The following is a 24844-nucleotide window of genomic DNA, read 5'->3' as shown; positions in this document are numbered from 1 at the left end:
CTTTAATTCTATCGGGAAAGACCCAAAGGAAAGGAAAGCTCAGCTGGCACAGCAGGAGATAAGAGATGCTACGAGAAAACGTAGCAAGCAGAGGAGACAGGGAATGCTGGGGCTGGTGTTGCAATTTGAGATCAGGTTGACAGGGAAAGTCTCCCTGGGACAATTAACAATTGAGCGGAGGCTTGCAGGAGAAGCAGCCAGCCATGGAGATAATTAGAAAAGGCATTTCTGGCCGAGGGGCTGGTTGTCAAGAGCCTGGAGCAGGAGGGTGGTGTGTCTGAAGGGCAGTGACAGGGTGGTGGGTGCAGGAGGGGACGCTGTCGGAAGCTGAGCGGGAGCCCCCTGGTCACACAGCCTCCGTCAGACGTTTACTCTGAGCAAAGTGAGGACACAGATTTGGGAAGGACCAGTCTGGCTGCCTTGTGAGAACGCCGTCGCTAGGTGAGAGCAGAAGGTGGTTGGACGAGAGTGGTGATGTTCCACAGATCAGGTGAGAAGAAGCGGGACTCGGGGAATATTAAGGCAGGTTCTCAATCCTGGCTGAACACTGGGACTTTCTGGAGAGTTGTGAAAACATTCTGAAGGCTAGAGCCACACACAGCCTGATTTCATTGATTTAGGGTGTGGCTTGAGAGCTGGTGGTGCTTTTTAACGTTTTCAGATGTTTCTAATTGCAGCCAGGATGAAAACTGTTGATCTTTAACAAAAAGAGATAAGTAGACATCCAGGTACAGGGCCTGGCAGTTGAGCAGCTTAGGAGAAATGAGCTTATTCAAATTCCTTCAGTTCTCCAAGCAGGCGGGGACACCAGCTGGACTGAGAGTGAGGCTGGAAGCTGAGCTTTCGGAGGGTGTGAAGAGAGCAGGCAAAAGTCTTTGAGAATGGAGAACCTGTGAATCAACTGGAGACACGGTTGGCTGCTAAGTTTGTGGTTATGAATCTCAAGTTAGACCATTCAGAGTGTTTGTTCATTTTCTCATTCTACATTCCTCTGTTCTGGTGTGAGTGTGGGGTAAGCAGAGTGAGATCTGACTGCACTTGTGGCTTTTCAAGATATCACTTATCAGATGAAATGAGAGCAGAGCAAGAGAGTGATTACAATAACTAACCATGGAGACAGGGTGAAAGTGGTAGAACCCATACTTCCAGCTCCCAGGGAGACAGAAGGACGCTGGAGAAATTGTACTGAGGGAGGGAGCTGGGCGGAGGAGAGATGGTGGTCAGCGAGTGGAAGGCCTGAACTTGAGATTCTGGTGGGGCAGATGCCAGTAACGACAGGGTCCAAGGTCTGACCTTGGTCATGCAGTGTCCTAGGAGGAGACTCAGAATTTGCGTAGAGCAAGAAGGAAAGGAACATTGATAGAAGAGGAAGAAATGCTGGGAAATATGCTAAGATGCCCTGTGATGCCCAGAGGACACCCCAGAAGTTTCAGAGTTGGGAGGTGCAGAGCCAGGAGTCTAGAGCAAGGGAGATGGTGAGTGACCTTGGAGTTGGTCTTCCTTGGAGTATGACACAAAGAAGGACCAAAGGGCATGAGGATCAGTCTCATGGATCTCAGAGCAGATGGTGATGGTGAAGCCACCAGTGCTGGAGTTAATAAGATACCTGTGTGTGTGTGTGTGTGTGTGTGTGTGTGTGTGTGTGTCCCGTTCTCCCCTCCGTTGGCAAAGGCATGGAGGTTTCACTTCCCTGCACGCGGCTCTCTCTTGACTGTTTCCTGTGGAGGCATCAGGTTTCAGTAAAGAAGTCAAAGCCCTTACTCTAAATTTGTTTTACACATGTGAAGTACAAAAAGTTAAAGAAGATACTATGCTAAAAAACACACATACCTTGCCTCAAGACACTTACGTCTAGTTACATAAACAGGACAAATCTTTTTACACAAGGTAAGACAAATATTATACATTCCTCAAAAGAGATTAAAATAAAGTATCGTGGAGTTTCAAAATGACTGAAGCGTAGTCATTAGGGATAAATCAGAAATACATCATGAGAGAAGTGCCACTAGAGCTGTGCCTTGAGGAATAGTCTGGATTCCGACAGGCAGAGATGAGACTGGGAGAGATTCCAGCTGGTGGAAATGCGAGCAGAGATGTGGAGGCACGGGACCCTGGGTTTCTTGGTGCAGCCTCCTGCCTGGTGCATGTAGCGTACCTGTGACGGAAGGGCAGGTGGAACAGGTTACTCCCTACCTGAGTCACAGAGGACCTCAAATAGTGTATCAGTTGGGCATGAGATCGGCTGCAAGTAGCAACGACAACAAAAAGCAAAAGACAAGTCATAACTAGGAGTGGCCTAAAGAAAGAGTTTATTGTATTTTTTGTTTAAAGAAAAACAAAAGAATTCCTGGGTAGGCAGTTTCTGGGCTGGTTCACATCCTTGGCGATGCTGCCGGGACCCAGGCTCGTGGTGTCTGTCCCGTCCACCAGTCTTTGAGCATCGGAGCATCTCTTTCTCTTCTCCTCACTGACACCTCTTGTGCTCAGGGTGGCTGCTACACCCCAGGTGGGAAGAAGAGAGATGGATGGCAGGAAGGGGTGGACAGAAACAGATATATTTTCAGCAAAGAAAGGGAAGGCCACCACAGAGCTTCCTCACCTGGCTGCACACACTGGCCACCCTGCGTGCAGGAGTCATGTTCCATGCAAGGGAGGCTGCTGAACTGACCACTTAGCCTCTGCGCTGCAGGAAAGAAAGGGGTGGGGACTGAGGGAGCCGGCGCAGAGCACCTGTCGTGAATCCTACCCCAGGTAGTTCAGACCTGCGCCCTGCGGATGCTGCCGTCGTGCAAGGGCGGGGTCACAGCTGTGCTTCCCAAATGCATAACTAGGAAGCTGGTGCGGGGGCGAGGGACTGCGGGGCAGGAGAGCAGTTAGGGCTTTTCTTTGGACCACGTGAGAAATGACGGGGCTTGGGGTGACAGGGCTGGAAAGCAGGTGGGAAATGTATTTCTATTCAGGGGAGAAAACCATTGAACCAACCAGATGTTTGCAAATTGCACTTTAACCAGGCTGGAAGGAATAAAGAAAATGAAAGTCCATGCTAGTGGAAACCCGATATCTACTTTTCTTGCAGAATGACAAACCGAATAAGATAATAATGAAATCATTTTGAAAGATTTAATAAGCATTGATGTTGCAATGAGCACTTTGCCTAATGATCTCCTTCCTTAACCATAGAAAGATTTTTAAAATGAACATATAAAGCTCAGGGTGCTTGAGTGGTCGTCCAAAGCCCAGGGACCTAGAAAACAGTAGCATCGGGTGAGGAGCCGAGACGTGGACGATCTGGGTGCCCGAGGTCTGAGCTGCCAGTTTATGCCACTTCCTGTGCTACGCACGTGCAGGCCTGTGCACCACCCGGAGAGGCCACCAAAGGGTCCCCATGGCCACATACAGGACCCAGACACAGAGCTGGAGAAGGGATGGGGCTGCAGTTTCCATAAGGGCTGGTAATCCCATCCGTGTGATGGGGTGGCTGAGCCCTGGAATCAGCTGTTTCAACAACCAGCACTTTGCACCTTGTCTCTCAGACGTTTAGCCTTAAACTGTTCCCGTCTCCTTGTTCAGCCGCATGGCCACCCTCTGAATGGGTCCTGCCAGCCTGAGCACCAGCTCCCCTGGGCCCCGCCTGCCGCGTGGGCGAGATGCCTCTGGTGTTTCCAGGCAGCTCCGGGCACGTCTTCCTCCGGGCCCCACAGCAGGACTGTCAGCCTGCAGGCACTCCCCAGAAGGCCCCGACTCCTCTGTCCTTGCAGGAACGCTGTCTGTCCCCTTGCCTGAGCTGGGGGCGAATTGTACCAAAACGGAGAACATCTTTCACAGCGACAGCTGCATTTTCTCCCAGTTCTCCTTTGTTCTTCCTAATGATTCACTACAACCTTCCTTCTCTCTTGTCACTTCATGTTCTGGATGAAGAGAGTGACACAAAGAGAAATCAGATGATGTCCCCAGATGTTTGTAAAGCACAGTCACAGCTCACAGGAAGCCACCTCCATGCACAGGACTTTGTCCCCGATGGCGCTGTCTCTCTCCTCCCAGTGCCTACCCCTGCCGGCCATTGCAGCCGCGAGGCAGGGTGGTGGCGCGGCTGATAATTGCACAGTAAATTCTATACGAACACTTGGAAGCTGTGTCTTCCTGAGAATTACATGGTAAATAATTACATTTGTAGGGAACAAATAATTCAAGTCTTCGTTACCATGTCAAATGCAATTTTAAGATCTGATGAGGCAAGTCTTGTTTAGGAGATGGAAACAGAAGATATAAGCCAGATAATTGCCAAGTGATTAAACGGGCAGCGCCATGCGTGGATGATTAATGCACAAGGCGCAGAGAGGCACCGGGGAGGTGGTGGGGACGGGGCTGGAATCTCCCCAGCGATGCACGTGCGTGTGGCCGTCTCCGCGTGGGCAGCACCACAGGACTCACCGTGAGCCATCGGGCCGCCCTCTGGAGCTCAGCAGCCACGTGGGAGGACTGGTTCCCGTGCCTGACCTGCTGAGGATACTTTCCCCTAAAGACTTCTCTGCTCTTTCCCTGGCATCCTTCCTTCCTGTTCCTCACACTCCCCGAGCACCCTCTTTCCCTGCCCCTACCATCCTGGCTGCTTCCCTCTGTAGGGGGGTTTCCTGCTCAGAGCTCCCGCCTTATCTTCTATTTGAAAACAGAAAGGGCAGAGGTTTCTTGCAGTTGTCCTTTCATGAATATTCCTCACAGTCCGTCCATAAACCATCTTCTCTCATGTCTCTCTTATGTCAGCAAGACTGCCGTGGCCTCCCACTTGTAGGATGACCCTTGGGACCCCTCCGTTCCCCTTGCTCCTGCACTTCCCAGCTCTCTGCACCTGCCGCACCTGCTGCCACACCTGTGCCCCCGCCCACTCTGGCCCAGGTGGGAAGTGGTGCAAACCCAAAGAGTGCATCATCCTGCTCCACGCGGCCTCTGTCCCCAGGCTTTGTGTGTCCAGCAGTTCTCCCAAGACAGGTCACGCGGAGTTCCCAGGAAAGGGAGCGTCACCCTACACACAGAAGCCCCATTTCCCCACAGGTTCATGGGAAACAAACACTAGTTAGAAAAGAGATGGGATATTGGATCCCTCGAGGAGGGAGTGAGATTAATTAACCATCCAGAGAAATCAATATCAGATAACTTCTCCCAGCACACGGGAGCCTCAGGACACCAACTGGCAATCGGCCATAAAGCAGGGTCCCTGTTCCTGGGAAATGGGAGCTCACAGGCTGCTGTGCCTTGGAAGATGGTGTTGTCCATGTTTGTGTGGGAAGTGGAAGGCAGGATGGCGCAGAGGGGAGTTACTTTCGGGCTAGGATGAGTGAAAGGGGCTGCCCCACACCCCGGGGGGGCAGGCGAGTGGTGGCCCCATCCCACATGCTGTTCCTCAGCCCTGGCACAAACCCTCTGGAGAGGGGATGACAGAGTCCTCTGGGGCCTGGCGGAGCAGGGTTGTGTCCTCAGCCTCCTTTGCAGGTGGGTCTGCTACCCTCCAGCTTCAGGTGTCAGAGTTCAGGTGGGGGCTTTCGGCCTTTTCTGGCTAAATTCTCTCCAGCTCTCGTGGCTTTGAGCATCATCCGCCTGTCGATTATTTCAAACATGTATCTCTGGATGGGGCTTTCTCTGAACTCCGGATCTGCTTAGCACAGCGACGGTGTCTCCAGGAATGTGTACAGTGAAGCGCGGGCTAAGCCACCCCAGGCCCAAGCCCATTTCTCTAAGTCATGACCCTTTAGGACATTAGCGTGTTATGCATGCCATTCACATCTAAAACCGCTGCTCCGTTTCTCTCCTTCAAAGCCATCAGCTGGTTCTGAGTTACGCCTCCAAAATCCATCTTAAATCAGCTCTTCTCTAACTCTGCCACCGCAGTCGTAATTCCAAACGAGGATGCTTAGCATCTTGACATTTCTTCGTATTCATGATTTTTAAACTTTTCACTGGGTATTCACAGGTTTCCGCACAGGGGAAAGAGGCAGGGAAATAACATGAAAAACCAACTGATAATCTTGCTTCTTGACTGCTCGCAAGATCCGATGGAGAAGGGAGGGGAGGCTCCTAACTGCTTTGAAATAGGCGGAATTGCCGAGGGAAAGGCCTAACCTGCTCGTTCTTATTAAACATTAGTGGGGGGGGGGTGAGACATGGAGACTTTCTCTCATCCATTTTGGAGCTATAAGAACATATGCATATTCTTATAGTCTAAAAATAAACAAACATAACTATATGTATAATATATAAGAAGTTCTCGTTCTGTGCACACATATATATATTTGTAATGATGAATAGTATGTGCAAACTTTGTGCCCAGGGCCCAGAGTGCCCAGACGTCTGGTTGAGCATGTTCTGGGTGTGTCTGCGGGCGTTTCTGGATGGGCTGCACATCTGCACCCGTGGCCAGAGAGCGGCGGAGCCCCTCCCTGGTGTGGGGACCTCGTCCCGTCAGCCAGAGACTGGGCAGGATAAAAGGCTGACCCTGCCTAGAGCGGGCAGAATCTATGTGCCTGCCGGTCTTAGAGCTGGACATGGGGGTTTCCTGCCTGCACCCAACCGGGATCACCTGCTCTTCCTGGGGCTCCAGCCTTTCTGCTGCAGACCGGGGGGTGGGGGGGTGGGGGGGGAGGCTCATTGTGGGGGCCAATCATTATAATAAATTTATTATAAGCCGTATATGTGTGTATATAAAAGCATATATTAATGTATGAACATATAAATTATATAAATATAAGTCATACATATACTATATAAGCACATATATATTAATGCATATGTAATTTCCTCTTGGTTCTGTTTTCCTGGAGAAACTTGACTAATACCGTATATAAAAAGTTTTGACCGAGTCCCCTGGACTCTGCCTCAGCACCGCGCCGCTGTGCAACATGGACTGCACCGCAGTACCTGTCTCGGTTCTGCAAAGTGCAAACCGCCTCTCGGCCCGTGGCGGGGACCCCTCCTGCCGGCCGCCCCCGGCCCCCACCCCACGGTGGCGATTCCCAAACCCACGACTGGCCAGAGGCAAGGCCTGGGCCTGGGCACAGGATGGTGGCGCTGCTGGTTCCGGCCCCCTCCTGTCACTTCAGTCCTCTCTTGACAGTGTTTCAGCTCTACCATTCTTAAACGCTGTGGAATATCCCACGGTTGAACATTTTCAGATGAGATAAATGGTGGGTGAACGGAGATGGGCCTTGAGAGCCGCTAAGTGGTTTCTGAGCCAGCGGAGCGTGGCCGGGGCCGCGGAGGCGCACCCCTGATAGATCGTTAGCAACCCTAACTCTTTCCCCGACAATAATATTGACTTCACATTAGATAAACATGAATCTTCTAAACAAGAGGTGAACATACAGGAACCAGCCTCCCCGGCACCGCGCGGCAGAAAGGCAGAGGGACACAGTCCATAGAGTTTAATTTTAACTGTAATTACCTTTCCCGGTGAAGTGAGCCGGGGAACAAATGGGGCCACTGCCGCACCGCGGCGCGCTGGCAGGAGAAGGAAAGGGGTCGCCCCCTCTGCAGGGCCAATTTCTGTTTCGAACAAAACCCATTATTAGCAAATCAGAGCCATTAGAGGAGTCTCTTTATGCCTTTTCTTTATTGGAAAACAAATTCAAAACAGGAGGGAGGCGGGTTGGTGGTGGTGAGCATTAAAGTGAATTGCAGGAGAGCGAGCGGGGGTTAGCGTGGTGGTCCAACGGCCCAGCCCCCACCCTCGTACCTCTGCCTCAGTGGCAGTCGCTGTCAGAGAGGGGCGGGCAGAGCAGGGTCCAGCTTCTCTGGCCCTCCCAGTGGGTCCTGCAATCTTATCAAACCACATTTTAAAGCTAATTTTGTAAGATAGGTCAGAATAAACTAACAGTACTTGGTTCCATCTTTTTGACATGTGCATATCTAAACCAAACAAATCTGTAACAAAGGGTGAGGTCTGTATTTAATGACAGGTCATTTTAAAGAAGTCTGCACTTCAAAGAGCAAGGTTTCCATAGAAATTTAAAGTAAGTCAGTTGACAGAAACTTGACTTACACACAATTTATCAGCCTCTCCAAATGTAAAATAGATGTTTCTTATAATAAGTCATCTTAAAAAGTGACAGTGGATCTCAAAAATGGCAACAATAATGAAAATCCTCATCGCAGCCCACGTCTGCATTTTAGCCAGCTGTGAAGATACTTCCTTGAGAGGAACTTCTCCATGAGGCCATTAAGCAGCAATGAAATGTGTCACTGTTGTACCCCCGCCTCTCATCTCGCCCTGCCGCCTTGTAAGGAAACTCGGTAAATGTGGTCACATAGATAAGGAAAGAAGACGCCCAATTGAAAGTCCACTGTAGTACACAGCTGGCTTCAAAAATGGCCCTGTGCATAATGTGGTTGCCATGCAACACGGTAAGGTTAATGGGGGTGACCTGGCTTGTGGGGGGTCAGAGATCCCCATAGACAAGAAAATACATGGGCCGGAAAGAAATATTTTTGAGAATATATTTTCTGTATTGCCTTTTGAAGTGTCTTCAATTGCAATCCTAACCCATTTAAAGCTGCCTTTTGCCATATGAATTAATTTAATCATAATTAAATGAAAAGCAAGTTAATGATTAGTGTGATAATTTGTCTGTGAACATGTTCCTAAAAACAATTTAAAAATTGATGAGAGCAGTATGTGCATGTATTCCATATGTATGTGTGTATGTAATGTATATAATATAGACACATACATCATAAATGTAGGAGATACACACATAGTTATGTGTCAAAGTGTCATCCATTCAATTTTATATATCAGTATTCATATATTATATATAGACACTCTGACACAAGCTATGCAAATGATAATGCTGAATCTTTCTTCAAAAGAAAAAGGAGCAGCATCCTGTTGGCTAATAAATGCCACTGTCACTGAGAACCCTTGGAGGCAGAGACAACAGTAGTGGCAGCTGGATGTAGGCGGAGGCTCTGACAATGTAACGGTGTCACAAGTGTCTTCCCTGCAGGGGAGGGTCCGCCAAGCACCATGTAGATGGCACCACCGCGTGTATGTCGTGACTTAAGGGGTTGCACACGGCCTCCCATGCCACAGGCGTGAGCCACCGCACCCGTCCTCATTAATTTTACATAAGACACTTACACCGTTATTTCTTGATTTTCCAATTTAATGATTATTGACTGATTCTTCTAATGGTACACGAAAATGTGGATCTTTTACACTCACACTCTCCTTTTCTATTTTCCCTACAATTATGTGACAACCTTTGCTTAAAACAGTAGGCCGTGTTTACATTACTTTAGTCATGTGAGTGGTGATACTTGCAGCACCAGTGGTGACTTATGATTATATTTGAATTCTTACAATGCTTGTTCTTCCCAAAGTTAATAATTGCCTCCTAATTTTTATTCACTGAGTCTTCTATACACCTGTTATTCTTTTCCCATCAGAGTAGCCCATGCTTACCAATATTTTCCAGAATACTCAGGTATATCAGATAATTGATCGATTCCATGTGGTTTCTTCCTTCTCTCCAGCTGGGACTTGCAGGTGCCAGACGGCTCTTATCCCGGGAGTGGCTGCTGCTGCCCTCCTGAGTAAGGGCCATTCTTTCCAAGTTTTCCATGGATCAATGTGTATTATTTCTGAAACAAATGATTCAGCAGCTTCATAAGAAAAAGTGAATGAAAGTACGTCTTGGCAACTTTAAAATACCTTTATCCATTTCTCATGCTATATCACATAATGATAGTTATGTGGGTATAGAATTCTTGGTTAAAAGTCCTTCGTTTATAGAATCCAAAATTAATTCTGGGATGTCCAATTCCATGCTGATTTCTAAGCATTTGTGTGGGCTATTCTCCAACACTAAAGTCTCCCTAGAAGCTTTGAGGATATTCTGTTTATCAATGAAGCTCTAAAATTTTATAATTATTTATAATTAGTTGGTCTCTTTTTCTTCCAGTGTGCTGAGTACCCACTGGGCCCTTTCAGGTTTGAAGACTCAGGTTCTTGACACTGAGTTCTTGTATTAAACTTTAATCATTTCCTTTCTATCCCTTTTCTTGTTTCGCTTTTTCTGGAATTACCATTAGTTAGAATTTGAATTTCTGCACTGCTCCTCTAATTTTCTACTTTTTATCTCCCTTATTTACAGTATGAGAGATATCCTTGTTTTTATCTTCCATCTTTTACACTGATTTCCTTTTATTTTCTCTATCATATTTTAAATGCCAAAGAGATATTTCATATGTTCTAATTGTTCTTTTATTTTATAGCATCTTGTTCATCTCATTTCTCTAAGCATAAAAATTTTGGGGTTCTCTTCTCCCTCTATAATCTCTGTGTCCTGTGGGTTACTTTCTCTGTTTAATTTGGGCTTTCCCTTCCATGTTTGAAATAGTCTTTTCATGTCTGGTCACCTTTGGCTGTCTGTTCACTACTAACCCTTGGTCAGATGGGCTGTGTATGTGGCACAGCTTTTTGAACTTCTGGGCTTTGTAGATAAGTTGATGAGTGTGAGCAGGTTGGGGCATTTCGACAGATAGTACTGGAATGTCTCCCTGGGGCCATTCCAAGCTTTCTACAGAGGAGAATCTCTACAGTCTCCTCCTTGAGAAACGTTTGCTTGACTGCTGAATCGTGCTGGATAAATAGCTCCAGCATCAGTTGATATTAATAGTACTTGGCCTTTTTGATCACTTACTATTGCCAGACGTGGCTGAATCCTTTGTACATATCATCCCCTTTAATCCATAATCCCTGTGGATGAGGCACTGATATTTCACCCATGATGTAGAAGAGGAAACTGAGGCTTACGGTAGGGAAGGCGGCTGGAGGCCCAATCCGCTGCACAAGTTTTCATGCCTCCTCCCACCCCTGTCCCAGGGACTCTGAGCATCTCTGTTCAGTTTCTCCAGAGCGTAACCTTCCCGTCTCCGTCTGCCTCGCCACCTCCCAGACAGCACGGGCCCCTCCGTTGTTTTCAACACCCCACCACGCAGCAGCTTGGGGTTTGGCTTTCTCCTCTTTGCAGACACAGTTCCCTCCTCTCCACCAGCAGAGCTGAGATTTATTACCATGACCTCTCTTCTTGCGTTTGCTCTGTCCTTGTGAATTTGAGCTTTTTATTTTTATTTTACTATCACACTAGTAGGTACCCCAGGAAAGAGGGAGAAAATATGATCATGTGTGGAAATAATGAGTTTCCCAAGGTTGTTACTCATTTTGCAAAATAGTACTACCATTTTGGGTCTTAAATTCACATCATTCACACTTAATAAGGTGTCTTCTAAGTTTCACAACCCCAAATTTAGTGAGCTAGTTTTGTAAATTCAAACCACATTGCTGTTTATTTTTCTAGAAATACAGCAGGGCACCAGAAGGGGTCTTAAATAGCATCTAATTAAACCTACTTATTTCATGAGAGAGGAAAAAGGAGATTCAGAGAAGTTAATGCAACTTTAATAAACAGCTGATAACTGGCAGATTTCAGCTTGAATGAGTAACTTTTCCCCGATAATCCAGTGTGCTGTTCCTTATATCTTTAATTGTCATAAGCTACAATCGTATTTTCTCTAAAATTTCATTTTTTAAAAAACTTGAGCTTATTGTCCAAGTGGAAATGATTAGAAAAAGGGAGATATTTTAAGTTTTCAAAAAAAATGACAGTTTTTATCAGTCCAATCAATTTATTTTATATGAAAGACCAGTGTTTCAAAGTATAGTTATTGACTAAATAAATCATTTTAGCTCCCTTAAAGCCATGCAAAGTATAACTATAAGATAAAACATGTAGAATCTCAATATAGCTCTTATTAAATTGGTTATTAAACATTGATTTGGGCGTTTGAAAGAATTCCCAGACGCCCACTTGTAGACCTTCACAGCAAACACCTTCACGTGTGTGTCTTTTTCCACCCTGACTAACTACTCGGACAGCATCAGTCCACAGGAGAGAAATGAGGCTGACACGTAATGGGAAAGCTTATTTCCACAAAACAAATAGCAGGAAAACGGCCGCACGAGTTCATGGTGACATTATAGACTGCAAGCAGGCTGTTTCAAAGTGAAGGTGTAGCCACCCAGTAAAGATGGGAAAATCTAAAAGCATGTCGTTTTTTGGCTGGTGGGGCTTTGCCAAGCAGCCCTGCAACCCCCAGGCTACAGAAGAGACCTTGAGATCACCCCAAAACCCCCATCTGGTAAATGTACCCTTTGTTCTCCATCATTGTATCTAAAGTCTGGCCCATCCAATTCTTCCGTCTTCCTGCTCCTATCAAATTCGCCTCCACGCTGCTGAATCCTGAACCCTGGGCTGTCTTTCCGTCTTCCCCTCCTGCCTCCATCCCAGGAGCTTCTCTGCAGCTCAGACCCTCTGCCCCCGGCGGTTCCATCCCAGGGTCTCCAGGTTGTCTCTGTGCTACTGAGAACTACGATCAGTCTCCCTTGTCGACCTCTCTCTCGCACTCGCCCTTACATGTTATCGTCCCATGGAATTCTCGTCAGTGCTCTTATTCTCACACCTTGGCTAAGTTTTCTCACCCACTCCCATTGCTACAGCTGTCACCCCTCCACAGGTGACCCTGAACGTGTATCTTCAGCGTCAGTTCACAGTCATTAGCTTTCCTGAGCACTGATTGTCAACAGACATGGCCAAAGCCTTTGCACGTGTCGCTGTTTCTATCAGTAATCTTTCCTGTGGATGAGGTGGTATTATTATTGTTGTTGTTGTTGTTATTGTTATTATGCCCGTCACGCAGAAGAAGTAACCGAGGCTTGCGGCGGTCAATCATTGTGCAGGGGGCACACGGCTGGTGGGAGGTGGGGCCAGGAATCCAACCCATTCACATCCTCTGCCTCCGCTGCTCCCCACCTCCCCAGCACGTCCTTCCTCCTTGGGACCCTCCCCACCCACACCAGCCCCGAGACTTCACAGCCCCTCCTGAGGCTGCCGCACCCCAGGTGTCCCCTCCCCACCCACTTTCCATGTCTCGGTGCACAACGTCTCTCCCTGCAGCCCCCACGCTGGGGGGCAGAGAGGCCTGCAGATTCTCCCCCACCTCAGTCCCTGCATCCTGCTGATGGTCAGGCTCTCTGGATCCTGCTCCCTGACACCTCTCAGCTCCCTGTGCTCACTGTGCACCCCAGAGCCGCACCCTCCACGGGGACAGCATCATGGTGCTCTGTTCACGGGTCTCCCCAGGACTTCATTTTCCTCAAATGTATTTCTTAACAAGGATGCTGGAAAGACCTTCATAGAATGAAAACCCGCTCATGTTATTCTTCTGCTTCAAGCTCTCAGTGGCATCCTGTGTAGAATAAAACCTAAAAATCTACTACACGACACGCAGGGCTTCTGTGATCCGGCCCCTGCTTGGCTACTCAGGTCACCTCTTGCTACTGTCCACATCCGTCTGTGACAGAGTCAGCCTGTGTTTGTTATGACTGAGTATTTGGTGCAGAGAAAAAGACAGATACACACCCAGCCCTCACCAAGCTTTTCTAATATAAAAGACCAACATCAAGCAAGTTCTAACTCTATAACCTGTTAGATTCAGTAAAGGGGAGGCAGGATCATGCAGGAGAGATGTTGATTTGGGTCAGATGAACCTTGCCAGAGAGGCAGCAGCTGGTCTCAGGAGGAGCAGGAGGGAAAGACTGTGTGGGGGAAACATTTCCAGACAATGAGAACAGAATGTGCAAAGGCCCGGAAGCCCGAGCAAGCCCGGGACCTTTGAGGAACAGAGAGAGCTTCACCTGGCACAGAGAGGCGTGGGGTGTTTTATGAGATGACAGGAGATGTGTGGATGACTCTGGAGAAATCAGCGGTGCAAGAACCAAAAAGAGCCTTCCTGGGGCCGGGTGTGGTGGCTCACGCCTGTAATCCTAGCACTCTGGGAGGCTGCGGCGGGAGGATCACTCAAGGTCAGGAGTTCGAGACCTGCCTGAGCAAGAGTGAGACCCCGTCTCTACTAAATTCTAGAAAGAAATCAGCTGGGCAACTAAAAATAGAAAAAATTAGCCGGGCATGGTGGCACAGGCCTGTAGTCCCAGCTACTCGGGAGGCTGAGGCAGGAGGCTCGCTTGAGCCCAATAGTTTGAGGTTGCTGTGAGCTCGGCTGACTCCATGGTACGCTAGCCTGGGGGGACAGAGTGAGACTCTGTCTCAATCTCAAAAAAAAAAAAAAAAAAAAAAAAGAAGAGCCTTCCAGGCCACATTGAAGGGTTTGGACTGGATCCTTGGAACAGTAGAAATTTTTAAAAGATTTTGGGCCCAAGGGCAGTGTGTTCTGGCCTACGTTAGGAAGAATCGTGCTGCCTGAAGCAGGCAGAGAGGAATGGAAGACGGGCTGGAGACTGCTGGAATGACCCATGTGGGAGGTGGCGTGGTGGCCACGTCGGCGTAGTCGCTGTTTACACGGAAAGCGGTGATCTCCTGTTAGACACGGCACTCACGGCACTTAGGACTGGTGGGACAGACACGTGGGGACCTGGTGGGCCCAGCGCTGCGAGAGAAATGCCCCGTCGGCACTCCTACAGTCCCCACGCACACCTCGTGCGACTCGCGCCTCCTGCAAACAACAGGATGCCTAAGCCAAGAGCAGAAGTAACAACGTCCCTTCCTAGGATAACCAGAAAGGAGCTATCATGGGATCTATGAACACTATAAAAAATAAATGGAAATACATAAAATGGAGAATGAGAAAATAACAACAAAAGGTAGGTGATGACTTCCCAAGGAAAAACAGACCAAAAAAAAAAAAAAAACCCTACATAAATCCAAGTCCATACTCTCAAATTAGTTAAAGTTAGAATCATGGGGTGGGGAGAGGGCAAAGTGAAACAGAGGACTGAAAGAAGTGGCAATAGGAGAATAATCAATGCAGATGTTACAGCGTTTGGAGACATAATTAGAAGGCAGGCCTCTCAGGGTGGGCTGGCCGTGAGGAAGACGAGGATGACAGAGAGGAAGGACCCAGACGTGGAGCGAGCTCTGTGTGTGTGATTGAGCTGCAACATCAGACCAGTGGAACCATTTTTATACTTACTCTTTAAAATTCACATGTGCTGGAAATACACTGTAAGACTCTAGTGCTAAATTTCCTCGGGTACAACTGAGTGGGTTAGAATATTTTGCAGAAAAATGCCATTTATTAGTTACAAACATGGACTACTGTTGTACCTTAATTTCAAGAAAGAGAGAAGGGAATAAAACAGGAAAAAACAAAGGAAGAGATAGAGATAAAAAGCCTTTGTGACTCTGCCATCTGACTATGAAATTAATTTGGAGATCATGTCATAAAAGGTCACCTTGCCCTGCAGAAAGATGGGAAAAGCAATATCACGTATTATCTTTTCTTCGCGGGCCAGGGAGAGCAGAGTTACAGCAAGTAGGAAAACGCAATTACCAAAGGTGGTTATGCGGTTACAACGGCGGCTTTCTCCTGTCTGTCAAGAGCTGAAGACGATTTATTAACCAAAGCGGTGAGCTGAAGTTAACTCAACTGTCAAAAATGACCAATTTTCAGGCTTGAACTTAGTTCAGAGCAATTTCCACTCTCTATTCCTACATATCAAATATATGTGAAATAGAATGTTACAAGAAATGTTCACCCGCTCACCACTTGTCATAGAAATCATGTAGGTTTGCATGTGAACCGAAAGAGGAAATAGTGGATTACTGTGATCAGAGAGACCCTGGCGTCACTCACACTCGGCAAGCTTGGGCCCGCGGCCACCAGGAACAAGAGAGTCAACAACACCTGCCCGGCAGGGGAGCAGAGACTTGCATCCGCGGGAAGGCCTGGATGTGGGATCCGGAAGCAGGGCACCACCTGGGCACTGGCTGGACCACCACAGGTCTCTGGGACAATGACTCCACCTTCCCGGGCCTCTGTGGCCTCATCTGTACAATAAGTAAGGGAGTGAGAGCAACTAACCATCACTGAGCTCTTGCTGTTTGCCACAAAGTATTTAAACTTCTTTACAAAAGAAGCAATAATCAGAAAAAAAAAAAAACCCTAGAAATTAACTTAAAAGGGTGGCCTCTCGGGGAGGGAAGGTAAGAATGGGAAGGAAACTAGATTTATCTTGGTTTATAATATTGAATATGGAAACATGTAAAAATGTTACTGGATTTTAAAAAATCAAATTAAATCAAATAAAGGAAAAATATGCTTAAGCAATATCTTAAAAAATTGAACACAGATTGAAACAATTGAGTGATGTATTTCAGGTAGTAAGTTTAACCTCGAAGAGAGGCACTGCCATGACTTTACAAGGCAGTATTCTAACTGCACATCCCTGGCGTGATAACAGCACAAAAAGAACCACAAAGAATTTATGAGGTTCATTCAGTATCCTGACCGGCAGTACCAATAGTAACATTATTTGGAGACTAGTTTGAATGTTATTTAAAAACTCTTCGGATAAGCAAATGAGTAATTATGTTAATGCCATTAGGAAGGAAATTTTCATGTTAAGAGAAAAAAGTTACAATACCAAGTCAAAGAAGTCAGAGGAAAGCCTTCTAACCTTCAGTGTGAGTCAGCTGTATCTGCGTAAACTTATGACTTATCTTTCTAAAAAAACACGTATTTCTTGTTCCTGCAACCATAAATGAGCACTCTACAGCAACAGCTTTTTCAGAGATTTTTATGAAAGGAGTAAAAGCAAGCTAACTTAAACTTCTCTGCAATACTAAATGCAAGGAGCAATGAAATAGCATATCATCAGAAAGATATGTTGGAGACCTAAGAATTGCACAATCCAATCAAAACATATTTCAAAATGAATGAAACAGAATATTATTCCCAGACATGTAAAATTGCAGGAATATTCCATCTGCATATCCTTCATGAACATATATTTTGGGCACCCCCCAAAATGGGTGATACTTTACAGGTGGAGGTTCTGCAGGTAGTATGAGTGCGGGGCATGCAGTCAGCACTCCAGGAGTTCTGGGCTTTCAGGGGCCTTGGTGGCCTGAGGTCCCTGCATGGCTTCGAGAGACCTGCTCCTCTGCCGCTGCTGCCTGCTGGATTCTAAGAAAAGTGAATTCACCTTTCTTAACCTGGTGGTACTGGTGGTCTTGCCATGTTTCAAGCTCACCTGAAACTATGGCTAGTACTGTTTCCTTGCAGCATTTTATAACTATGGCTAAGTTACTGACCCCACTGTATCACTTCACTGGGAAAATTAGTGACTCAGAGGTGCAAAGTCATGGCAACAGTGTCTCTCCACACCAACATGGATACGCAAAGAACATCTTACCCGCTGCTCTCCTTGGCAAAGAAATCGCATAATCGTTCTGTATGTTTAAAATTTACACTCTACTGGCTAAGTCACATTTTCAACTGGAGAAAATCTAATACATGTTGTAGCAGAAGATATTCTCTGGTATCAAGCCTCTTCTCATGCCTCTGCTGTTCCAGGTTTGTCCCTTTCTCCGTGTTAGCTTTTACATTCGTGTCGATACTACCACTACGTGGTATTATGGGTGAAAGAGCTACACGGAAACACTGAGAGGCTTCTTTTCTGATAAGTACAATTCTGCTTAATTTGAATTTTCTTTTATAGGTTTTAATGTATTTTCCAAATTTTATAAAGCCAGCATAATAATCCCTGAAAAACAGTACATAATATACTTAGTTATCTCTAATATAGTAAAATATTAATATATTCATGTATGTGCCACCAAAAGGTGGGAGGAATATAAACCAAATAATTAACAGTGGCTCTCACGGTTATATAAAGGTGATGGAATAATTGGTGATAGTGTGATATTTTTGCCTTTAGTTTTTTTGTATTCTCCCAATTGTAAATAATGAATCATACTCAAAATAGCATTTGACAGTTACCAGTTACAAGGCAGCAAGCAGGCCCTGGAGGACACGTGACCCAAGCTGTGGTCTCTGTTCTCGAGGAGATGTGCAAGGAAACATCTACTGTCTGCCTAACAGGCAAGCTGTGCTGTGCGAACAAGAAAAATCAGGATATTGCTGAGATCCTGAGATATCTGGTTGTGGCTCGAGCGACAGGTAAACTTTGAAGTGTGGGGGTTGCACACACGGCTGTCCCCGCAGAGGGTTAGAACTTCAGCAACAGGAAGGCAGGAAGTCCAGGTGTTCAGAGTGGCTGGCACACCGGGCATGTCCGGAGGGGCAGCTTGAGTGTGAGCCTCGAGGATTTGGAAGGCCAAGTTAGTAAGTCTGGGTTTGATTAGTTACCTGCAGGGGGAGCCATGGACGACACCCTGAGAGATTCTAGCCTCATTGCCACGGCTCCAGCGGCTCCCTAGGTAAGAGTCCGCAGGAAGTGCAGTGTGCTACGTCCCTGAACTGTGAGAACCAGGACTGGCCACTAACCGAGGAGCAGTCGCTCTGCATGGAGTGAGTTTAGAGCCATAGAAAAGGGTTAATCTTGGGGGACAGTTGTTGTAAGAAAAAAAATCAGAAAAAGAGACATCCATATTTAAAGATGTTTGCGCTTCCCCAGGGACCATCAGTGAGAGCCGAGGACATGGTGTTAAAACAGGCAGAGCTCGGGGTTGAGAACCACACCTCCTGCTGAGTGCAGTCCACACAGAAAATTCTGGGGTGCCTCTGCAAGGGACCCAGGTGCTCTGCATGGGAAAGGGGTGCCATGGCCCCCATCCTTCCAAAACCACACATTTAGGACTGTACATCCAACTTTTCTTACAAAACCCCCATGCACGGTGAGCGCCGCCTTCTTAGGATAAAAACTAACTGGATTTTCTATCTTGAAAGAACTCTTTTACATGAGAATAAAATGAAACTTTCCTCTTTCCATCAAAGAAAGCCTTCCCCTTACCACATAAAATGCAGGAGAACATTTTTAAATTTGAAAATCTCAAAGCTCCTATTTCACTTTCACAGATAAAAATCCATTATTTCCTGATAACGCCTTGGCCGGGGCGAGGTTAGACAAGACGTGATTGGAAGTGAAAGCCATCCAGTTTTATTTTCCCTGCTCCTTGATGTACGGGGAAGGCCAGCTGGGTGCAGGTGACGGTGACCAGCAAAGGGTGACATCAGTCAGAGGTCCGGGAAGGGCTCCCTCTGTGTGGGGAAAACATCCCCTTCTCAGAGCACGTGAGCAGCAGTGACAGAACTGCCAGGGCCGAGCAGATCAAAGTGACAGAAATAGCTGTCACGTAACGATTAGTGAACGATAGCTTGTAATAATCTCCATCAGTAGACTCCGCAGAGGAGAACCCGATTATTTGGACGTATCTCGGTGTTAATCGTGGCTGGGCTGCATTTGCGGCCTAATTTGTATTTTTACAGTATGTGACATTTGAAAGCTTGAGGTAATTTTCAGGATCTTATTAGGTGTTTGAAATTCAGTTTGTGGTGTTAGCTTCAACCGTCAGCCTTTTCATTTAGCGCCTCCTTAGCTGAGTGGGCTCAGGAAGGGATCCTGTTTGGGAAGCAGCAGGATCTCTGGGAGGTCTCGAGGGTCGGTATCCATCAACTTCCACTGAGAGAACAAGATGTGAATAATTCCATGTGGTCAATACAGGTGATTGCCACAATCTGTGTCAGCAGGAAGCCCCAGCGCAGATCTGCTTCACAACCTCTAGATTGGTTTTGTGACTGATCCCTCTGAAGGAGCATCACCCAGCTGGGCCTTTCCGGGTATGGGATGCTGACTCAGTGTGTGCAGTTCTCCTCGAGATACTGATAGGGTTTCCTTTAAGACCCAGGAATAAAAATCAGGTTAAGTTCATGTCTCTGAAGACAAAAAAAAAAAAATTCAGGACTATTGGAAAAATTTGCCTGCCCCGTAGAGCCCGTGTAAAGGGTTACAAACACACACCGGGTTACTAAAATCTGGACTCACCCCCGTGCCCCACAAACACCCAGGGAGTGGAAGTAATGGATGAGTCTGGTTCTTAAGAAAAATGAAAACCTGTGGGATTGGGATAGCGTGGCAGCCCACTGCCATTGGCCCACACGCGTGCACACACGCCCGTCTCGTGCAGGCCCTCTGGTGCCCTGAAACGACCTTTTCCTCTCTGTTCCTCCCTGGAGAAGCAAAGATGTTTTTCATTTCCTCGCATCCTGCTCACTCATCTCTAACCTGATAAACGAATCAAGTTCCATATAACTAGTTAATGGAGTCTTCCATCTTGATTAATATTTGTGTTTTAATATCTATCAACTACATAAATTATTGTGACCCACCATGGTGATGCTAATGATGGGAATTTTGGGCAGTTTGGTTGGAAAGACATTTTGGGGTAAATAGAAACAACTCATGGTAAATTGATAAATTTGTGCTTCTCAAGTCACACAAATAGGTACAAACTGAATCACAATAGAAATGCATCTCCAAACATGTTGGCTTGTAGGAAATGGTATTTATTTTCTAATTTAACCAGGGAACTTGGTAATAAATTCATAGTATCGCCCCACCCAGTCTGAAAATCAAGAGCTAATACTAGAAACATCAACAAAATCCTGTGGGCTTTTTGTTTTGTTTTGGTTTTGTTTTTGTCTTTGTTTTGTTAGCATGTGGATAGAACTACATTAAGAAACAAATTTTTTACTGAGACCATTATGCCTTTTAAATAGCTTTAGCTGTGATGTTTAATTACATGGGAGGAAAAAATCTAATCTTTAATATGACGAAATCAATTTAATGACCACACGTAGTCATTGCTTCTATGTAGTTTTCCTTTCTCCTTTGATATTTATGTTTAATCTGCACATATTTCAGACTTGTTGAATATATTTCAGAATTTTCAGAAATACATATTATATATTTCTAGGAACTGGAGCTGAGATTAAATAGTGGAACCCCTACCTCCCCATCTCTACATCCTACAATTACCCTTGATGCAACACACAAGAATGTGCACATTCACAAAGGTCTTGGCTAAAACCATTAAAAAAAATTCTGCCTCAACCTTGATTATTTTCTCTATACCCAGAGGTATTCTTAGGACAGCAGAAACTGCAAAGTAAGAGATGTAAGAATAAGGAGGGGACAATGGCAGAGCAGGAAGCACCAGGAGTCTGTCTCCCCCCTGACAACATTTGCACTGCAAAACACTAGCTGACTGAATTCAGCAGCATATGTAAAGGATTATACATCATGATCAGGTAGGACTTTAGTCCTGGAATGAGAAGATGTTTCCTCACACAAAAATCAATCAAGGTAACAAGTCATACAGCACATTTACAAAATCAAGAAAAGAAAACGTATGATTATCTCGATGCAGAAAAAGCATTTGACAAAATTTAACACCCTTTCATAATAAAAACACTCAACAAACTACAGATAGAAAGAACCTACCTCAGCATAATAAAAGCCATCTATGAAACCCCCCCAAAAAAATATCTGAAAATCTTTTCCTCTAAGATTGAGAACAAGAAAAGAATGTCCAGTTCTACCACTTCTGCTCAACATAGAACTGGAAGTGCTAGGCAAGCAATTAGGCAAGAAAAATAAATAAAAGGCATACAAATTGAAAAGAAAAAAAGGTAAAATAATCTCTTTACACAGATGATATGATCTTATCTGTGGAAAGCCCTAACAATTCCATGGGAGGGGAAAGGGAATCTGTTAGAGATAATAAGTGAAATCAACAAAGTAGTAAGATATAAAATCAAGATGCAAAAATTAGTTGAATTTATATATTCTAAAAATGAACAATCTGAAAAAAATATCATAAAACATTTTCATTCATGATAACATCAAAAAGAAGAAAATACTTAGAAATTAATTTAACCAAGGAGGTAAAAGACTGGCACAATCAAAATTATAGAATATTTCTGAAATAAATTTGAAAGAATATAAATAAATGGAAATACATTCCATGTTCATGGATTAGAAGATTTAATATTGTAAAGCTATCAATACTACTCAAAGTTATCTACAGATTTAATGCAATCCTATCAAAATCTCAATGACATTTTTTATAGAAAAAAAAATCCTAAAATTCATATTGAATTTCAAGGAACCCTGGATAGCTAAAACAATTGTGGAAAAGAAGAATATAGCTAGAGGACTCACACCTCCTGATCTTAAAACTTACTACAAAGCTACAGTTATCAAAACTGTGTGTCATTGGCATAAAGAGAAATGTAAAGACTAACAGAATAGAATTAAGGGACAGAAATAAATCCTCACATATATGGTCAAATGATTTTTGACAAGGGTGCCAAGATCAAAGGGGGAAGGACAGTATTTTCAACAAATGGTGCTGAGAAAACTGGATATCCATATGCAAGAGAATCAAGTTGGACCATTTCCTGATACCATGTGTAAAAATTAACTCAAAATGTATCAAAGACCTAAATGTAAGACCTAAAACTATAAAACTGTTATCAGAAGACATAGGGAAAAGCCTTCATGACATTAGATTTGGGAAGAATTTCTTGGATATGACACCAAAACCACAGACAGTAAAAATAAAAATAGACAAATGGGACTTGAAATTTTAAAAATTTTATACATAGAAAACAGTATCATCAAAGTAAAAAGATAGTATGCAGATGAGAAGAAATATTTTCAGATTATATATCTGGAGCCCTTGTGCACTGTTGGTGTGAGTGTGAAATGATATAGCCACCGGAAAAACAACATTGAGATTCATCAAAAAATAGAAACAGAATTGTGCTATGGTCCAGCAGTTCAACTTCTGAGTATATATCCAAAAGAACTGAAAGAAGGAACTGAAAAAACTTTTGTACACCCATGTTCATAACATTATTCTCAATTGCCAAAGTGTTGAAGCAACACAAGTGTCTATCACCAGATAAATGGATAATCAAAATGTGGTATACATACACACAATGGGATTTTATTCAGCCTTAAAAAGGAAGGAAATTCTGACATATACTACAACACGGATGACGCTGAGCACATTACGCTAAGGGAAATAAACCAGTCAGGAGAAGACAAATACTTTGTGATTCCACTTATGTGAGGCTTCTAGAGTAGTCACAATCATAGAGACAGAAAGTAGAGGAAAAAAAATAAATATAAAAAATAAAAATAAATTTAAAAAAAGGAAGTAGAATGGTGGTTGCCAGGGTCTGTGGGGAGGGGATGGAGAATTATTATTCAATGGATAGACAGTTTTGGTTTTGTATCATCAAAAGTTCTCTAGATCTGTTTTACAACTATGTGACTCTACTGAACACTGCTGTACACTTAAAAATGATTAAGATGGCACATTTTATGTTATGGGTATTTTGCCACAGTAAAATAAAATTGAAAAATAATAATGAGAACACTCCTTTACTTTGAAGAGAGAGAGAGACAGAAAGAGAGAGGGAAGGTGGGCAGATAGGTCGATATTTAGATTGAGATCTGGCCAAATTTATGTAAGGTATTTCAAAAGTGATTCTGCCTGTTAGCACTTAAGCACTTGCCAAGACACAAAAGAAGAAAACATCAGAGGCGCGTTTCTCCCTAAGGAGACAGTGGGATAATGGGAGTGGAGAAAGCTTTGCGCAGCCGGCTCCCACCTCTGCCCCCGCTGCCCTGCAGTCGCAGGGGCGGAAGCTGAGAAGAGTTTGGCCGGTGGAAGCCGTAGAAGATGAGCCTGCAACTGATCAAAACCATCACACCAGCAGGTGTTTCTATGGTGATGGGAGTAAGCTGAGGATTTAAGGATTATAGGAATAGAATCGGGACGTCCAGAGCAAAAGGAGGCAGGAAGGAAGTGTGCCAGACGTGAGATGCTCTGTAGCTGAAAAATATTGATTTCTATATCATTTTAATCTTCACATTTTCTGAGAAGGGACTTAAACTAAGCCAAACTGAGCTGTCCCTGTGAACCTCTTAATTTACTATTCTAATGAGAGGGTGAGTCACAGCTCTTAAGGTTAAACAGACAGTGATTTGCAAACCACAACCTGCCAGCTTCGTCCATTCCTTACGAAAACTTTCTGCCGAGCACCATCTGCCACAACTTGACTGCCACATTTGGGCCGACAGCTATTCCTATTTCATTTTTTTCTCTTTCTCTCTTTTTCTAATATCTAGCACTAAAAAATAGCTTTTCTTAGTAAGATTTGTCATGTTTCTTTTCAACTTTGCCTCTTGGGTGTATGTGATGGGCCAGTGAACTCAAGCAACACATTGATTAGCGACAAGGATTCAAGACAAATAGTTTGAAGTTAGAAGTGTCCTTGTAACAATTATATTGAAGCTCAAACCACAATTGAACAAGATATTTTGAGAGCTACTTAGACTAGGTTATTCCTGGAAAAATCACTTAACAATATCTCTAAGAAATGTCATTCTCCCGGGGAAGAAACGCATGCTAATATGTTTTAAATTTTGAAGACATCCAGACATGAACATCTCAAGACCAATGCGTATTTGGAAATCATTTTCAGGGTCTGCATGATCCACATCTCATCCACTGTGTTGCGTTCTCAAAGCATATTTTTATTTTCAATTTTCACTGTACCCTAGAACTTTCTAAAAAGGTGGCATATCACTCTGCATTTTTCAAAAAATTTTTAGTATGTTTAAATAGGAGAAGAAATAGCAGAGAATACCAAAAAGGCCAGAGCCTATTTTTTCCCTGAGAGCTTTCTTGGTACCTGTCCTTTCCTCACATTTTGGATTCTTTCTTCTCCTCCCCCGCCCAAGGCTTGGGCTACCTTCTCCACTGAGCCACCCAGCACTAGGAACCTAATTCCACACACGTCAGGTGAGCACCCACTCTACAGAGGTGAGTGAGCCACAGTTCTGGCTTCAAGCTACCCTAAGTCCCCAGCACAGACACCTGCCTCTTCAGGGCATGCAGAATCTACATGCAAGTTCCTTGGCAGTGGCCCTGACCAATGGCGATCGCACACTTCCCCATGC

At 44.9% G+C, this 24844-nt stretch overlaps 1 long non-coding RNA gene across 1 annotated transcript in view; it reads right to left on the bottom strand.

Annotated features, from left to right (window-relative positions):
* Window positions 1-7514: 7514 nt before the first annotated feature.
* LOC123623531 overlaps window positions 7515-24844 on the bottom strand; it is a 31252-nt gene continuing 13922 nt past the window's right edge. The window contains exons 2-3 of the long non-coding RNA XR_006729875.1: window positions 9452-9630; window positions 7515-7533 (exon numbers count right to left, since the gene is read on the bottom strand). This is a non-coding gene — a long non-coding RNA (uncharacterized LOC123623531). The remainder of the gene's footprint in view (window positions 7534-9451; window positions 9631-24844) is intronic.

The sequence above is a fragment of the Lemur catta genome, chromosome 18 (genome assembly GCF_020740605.2).
Source record: "Lemur catta isolate mLemCat1 chromosome 18, mLemCat1.pri, whole genome shotgun sequence".
In the NCBI taxonomy this organism is placed as follows: Eukaryota; Metazoa; Chordata; class Mammalia; order Primates; family Lemuridae; genus Lemur; species Lemur catta.
This window is presented reverse-complemented; position numbering and strand designations above follow the sequence as displayed.